We start from the raw sequence: 6,024 nt of genomic DNA on the forward strand, positions 1-6,024 counted from the left end.
CTAAAACATGCATATCAGATAGCCTAGGATGTTGAGAGGTACCATCATCCAATAGTTCGGAGGACTGAGCCTGTTCGATCAATATCTTCAGGACTTAGATTAGGACCAAGTTAGACCCCTATCCGGAGACCCCAGAACCCAACCCTAATCCACTAGTAAGAAAAGAAGAAAAGGATAAGAGTGTTCTAGGAGAGGGATCGAGAGTCATAAGGTACTTTAGGTGTCAAGAATTTGGTCATGTAGCAGCTCAGTGCCCTACTCGTGACCTTTTTATCGATGAGCCTGAACTTGATACTAACAAGCTTGAGGTAATAGAATCTGAAGAGAAGAAAGTATATGAATCAAACTTAGATCTGATCGAAAAATATGAGAAAACTAAACAAACCTTAGAACTACTGAGACTAGAGCCTGAAAAAGATTGGAAGTTGTCAGGTGTGTCTTAGCTCAACCCAAGGAGGAGGAGGATTGGAGAAGGACGGCTATCTTTCATACCTATATTAGGTATTGAGATAAGCCCCGTAAAGTTATCTTAGATAATGGATGTTGCATCAATGTAATTTCTTCTGATGCCATGTCCCGACTAGGATTAAACCCTGTGGACCATCCGACTCCATATAAGGTCTCATGGGTGGAAGCATCATCCATCCCTATTACACAAAGGTGTTTGGTCTCCATTCAGTTTAATTCGTATGAAGATAAGGTATGGTGCGATGTTCTACCACTAGAGATTAGCAACATCATTTTAGGGAAGCCATGACTATTTGACCATGATGTGACATTGTTTGGTAGGTCAAACTCATATAGCTTTAAAAATAAAGGTAAGAAGATCACCATTAAAGCTGTCCAACCAAAGACTACACCCAAGAAAGCACCCAAAGGACCCAAAGAGAGTAGTGGAAAGAAGAACTTACATTTGATTAGTGTCCGAGACATGAAAAAGGAGATCAAGCGTGGAACACCTGTTTGGGCCTTAACCTGTAAACATCCCTCAAAGAATCCCCAAATTGAATATCCACTAAAAGTAGGGTCTCTTTTAGAAGAGTTTAAGGATGTCTTTTCAGAAGAGTTATCCGAGCAACTGTCATCCATGTGAGACATCCAACATACGATTGACCTAGTCCCTGGATCCACCTTACCGAACTTGTCCCACTATAGGTTGAACCCAATTGAGCATGTTGAATTGCAAAAGTAAGTTAAGGAGCTACTAGACAAAGGATTCATTCGGAAGAGTTTGAGCCAATATGCTGTGCCTGCATTATTGACACCCAAAAAAGATGGATCATGAAGGATATGTATAGATAGTAGGATAATCAACAAAATCACTATCAAATATAGATTTTTCATATCTCGATTGGATGACATGTTAGATATGATGGCAGGTTCTACCATCTTTTCTAAGATTAACCTTAAGAGTAGATACCATCAAGTTAGAATTATATCGAGAGATGAATAAAAGACCACTTTCAAAATGAAGAATAGTTTATATGAATGGTTGGTCATACCATTTGGCTTGTCCAATGCATCTAGTACTTTCATGAGGATTATGACTCAGGTATTACGACCCTTCATTAGATTATTCATGGTCGTGTACTTTGATGATATCCTCATCTTTAATCGAACAAGAGAGGACCATCTTAGCCATTTACGACAAGATTGTTGGACCCTTAGAACCGAGAGTTTATGTGCAAATCTTATAAAATGTGCTTTCATGACTAATAGGATTATATTCTTAGGATTCGTTGTAATGTCTGAGAGAATAACTGTAGACTCCAAAAAGATTCAAGCTATAGTAGAGTGGCCAGTACCTAAGAATGTTCATGATGTTCAAAGCTTTCATGGTTTAGCCACCTTTTATCATTGATTTGTTAAAGAATTCAGTTCAATTATGGCTCCTATCACAGACTATATCCGTAAGGGAGTATTTGAGTGGACAAAATCGACTGATAAAGCTTTTCGAAAAATTAAGGACAAGATGACTCAAACCCCTATCCTACGACTACCTGATTTCAATAAAGTTTTTGAGATTGAGTGTGATACATCAGGTATAGGAATAGGAGGAGTGTTGATTCAAAAGTGCCATCCTATCGCATACTTCGATGAAAAATTGAATGAGGCTAAACAAAAGTACTTTATATATGATAAAAAATTTTATGCGATAGTACAGACTTTGAGACTTTGGAGGCATTATCTGTTGCCTTTTGAATTCATCTTGTACATGGATCATGAAGCCCTTAGGTTTTTAAATTCACAAAAGAAACTGAACCATAGACATGCTAAGTGGGTCGAACTTCTTCAATCCTATACATTTGTATTGAAACATAGGGTTGGATCTGCAAATCAAGTTGCGAATGCTCTAAGTCGTAGAGTCACTCTTTTGTCAGCCATTAGCGTTAAAATTATGGGATTTGAGAAGTTAAAGAAAAATTATTCTGATTGCACTGACTTTAAAGAGATTTATGCTACCTTACAACAATGACCGTTTAGAAATCTTAGTATATTTTTCAGGATGGATTCTTGTTTAGAAATAATAGACTGTGTATCCCACGGACATCCGTAAGAGAATTTCTAGTGTGAAAATTATATGCGGCAGGACTGACTGGACATTTTGGATGGAATAAGATGATTGAAGCTATGAAAAATTAGTTCTACTGGCCTAATTTGAAGAGAGATGTCACGAGAATCATAGTCTAGTATCGTATGTGTATCATAGCAAAACATCCTAAACAAAACCCTGGCTTGTACATGCCATTGTCTGTCCCCGACCATCCATGGTAAGATGTTAGCATCGGCTTTATTCTAGGCTTGCCCTGAACCATCCATAAGAATAACTCTATTTATGTTGTAGTCGATAGATTTTCGAAAATAGCCCACTTTTTGTCATATCCTAAAGCTTCAGATGCATCCAGAGTAGCTCACTTATATTTTGATGAGGTTATGAGATTGCATGGTCTACCTAAGTCCATTATTTCAGACCGTGACGTCAGATTCTTAAGTTATTTCTAGAAAACTTTATGGCATTTGCTAGGAATGAAACTTAATTTTTCATCTACATATTAACTACAGACTGATGGCAGATTGAAGTCGTTAATAGGAGTTTAGGCAACTTTCTTAGGAGTCTAGTAGAAGAACATGTCAGTAATCGAGATTTAATCTTATCCTGAGTCGAGTTTTCTTACAATGATTCTGTCAATAGGTCCATTGTTAAGATGCCATTTAAAGTTATATATAGTTATCGTCCCCATAAATCAGTGGACTTAGTCCCATTACCATGGCATGCTAGATCATCAGAAGATGCAGAATCATTTGCATAACATCTTAAGGATCTGCATGAACACATTAAAAACAAAATTAATATTAGCAATCAAATGCATAGGCTGTTTGCAGATTCACATTGTAAATTTTATAACTTTATTAAGGAAGACTATGTTATGATTTGAGTAAGGTCAGAGCGATTTCCATCAGGAACCATCAAAAAATTTCATGCACGTGTGATGAGTGCATTAAATATTTTATAAAAAATATTAAAATTTTTTATATTTAATTTTTGTTATTTTAAATTTGATATTTTTTATATTTTTTTTAGAAATAATTAATTATGAAGAGGTTTTCACGTAGTGTTTTGAGAGGCACTTCATGAGGTTGTATGGGGGGACCCATGACACATGGCAGCAAGACACCCCCAGCAAATCTAAAGCGGGTGATGGAGTGGATTTAAAATGTTTTCATGGGCAGTCACGTGGCGGGAGGGAGCTGGCCATGTTGGTGTTTTCACATGGCGTGGGTTCATGTGGGTCCGAGAGATTTGAAATTGGGTTCAGCAATGGGCTTTAGCGGGTTTCTCGTGGAAGTTAATGCCCCTGAGGCGCGTGATGCAACAGCGTTCAAGATTTCTCAGCACGGTAACCAACAGAGGAAAGAGGAATTCGTGAGGAAACAGGAAATAGAACACGTTTAGGATTATGGGAGCCAGGAAGGCTATAAAAAAGATCTCAGGCGTACAAAAAAAAAAAAAAAAAAAAAAAAAATACAGAGAGAAAGCAGCAGATAAGACTTGAGTTGAAAGCTGCTGCAAAATAAAAGATATTAAAAAAAAAAATTGTTTTTTACTATCTTCATGCTGCACCATTTTGAGGATCAGATCCAAAGAGACAAAAGAAGAAAAAAAAGAAGGATTATCAATCATCTTCTCGATGAAGCTGTACCGATCAACTTCAGATCTTTATTATAATTTTATTTTATTATTTTATTAAATTTTTATTTTAATTTATATAAAATTTATTTTATTATATTTTTAAATTTTTGTTGTTTATTTTTATTGTAAATAGATGCTAAGATCTAGTTAGTAGATCTTAGTATCAATTTATTTTTATGCTCTTTAAATTTTTATTTTTTATTTTTATTACAGATAGAAGTTAAGATCTAAATAGTACATCTTAGCACCAAGTTTACTTTTCTTTACTGTTTAACTCCTGTCTTTTATTTATAATTTTATTTTCAATTTTTTTTAATAAAAATCAAAGTTATCAAATCAAAATACCGCATTCTCTGTGAATTCGATCTGACTCACTATTTTTTACGTATTTTTTATTTTTAAAAAATTAAAATTAATTTGATAATCACAGTATCCTAACGACAACATCGTGACTATCAATTTTTAGCACCGTTAACGGAGAAGGCACCAATTTTAATATTTAATTTTTTTGATTTTTTTTATAAATATAGCTTACTAATTTTTTTATTTTTTTATAAAAAAAAATAAAAAAAAATAGAAAGCTTCCAATTTTGCTTGATAAGATCAACCCTAATCCTAGATTTCTTTTCTTTTTAGCATTACTTGCTTTTTTTTAAAATTAACTTAAAAGTCACCTATATAAACCTTATAAAAACGGCATGATAAAAATAGAAACTTAATTATTTAGAGTATTCATCGTCTTAAATTTATTTTTGATAACCTTCGGAGACAAGATAAACTTTCAAGTTTAATTAATTTCATGCATCTAATTTAAATGAATAAAACCTCTTGTTTGAAATTGATTGTGCATATTCATCTCAAATTAATTTAAGGACAACACCCATTAATAAGATAAGGTGGAGATTTTATCACTCTTTTTTAGTCCAAAAATAACCAATCAGTATCCCATATTAACCCAAGCCTAATTAAATTTTAGTAGACGTTGACCTCTAGGATCTATTGAGTTCAGTTTGAGTATTGTGGTGAAGTCAAGTGCAAAATAAATTTGGACTCACCCCTGAAACTAGTGTCTAAGACAAGATTAAAAAAACTAAGCCTAAGTGGACTCGTGGTTATTTAATTGATTATGTTAGCTTACTTGGTCAATCCAATTGGCGTCTAAAGCAAGCAACGAGGGGACTCCCATGACCCCATCTCTTATCTAGCTAGTTGAAAGAAGTGAGAACAAACCTAACTTGCATCTAGACTAAGCCACTCTATATCAAACTGTTAGGTCTAAGAAATTCATAGATGTCTAAGTTTAATTATTTGCTAACTTGCTTACGATTGAATATATATATATATATATATATATATATTAAAAAAATTGAACCACACACATTAGGATTTGCACTAGATCATGCATGATAGGAGATTTTTTTTTCTGACCTAATTGATCCAATCCTGAAATTGAATGGCTGATCTATATTAAACCCGATAATCAAATGGCTGAACCACCTAAGCAGATGAATGAATACTTTATTCTTTTCACTTATAACCTATCGACTTGTATCTCCTTACCTGATATTCCTGCAAGTCATTATGAAATCAAGTCGACCACAATATAGATGCTCCCATCTTTCTATGGAAACATTAATAAAGATCCTTATAAATATCTAGATGAGTTTTTAGAAATCTGTTCTACGGTGAAGATCTAAGATTTTCCTAATGATGTACTTAGATTGGCCCTATTCGCCTTCACACTTAAGGACAAAGCCAAGTACAAGCTTAGCAAAATAGAGAGACCAATCTGAACTGGGATTGAATTGCAACACGAATTTCTTAAGAAATTC

The sequence above is a fragment of the Elaeis guineensis genome, chromosome 2 (assembly GCF_000442705.2).
Source record: "Elaeis guineensis isolate ETL-2024a chromosome 2, EG11, whole genome shotgun sequence".
Classification (NCBI taxonomy): Eukaryota; Viridiplantae; Streptophyta; class Magnoliopsida; order Arecales; family Arecaceae; genus Elaeis; species Elaeis guineensis.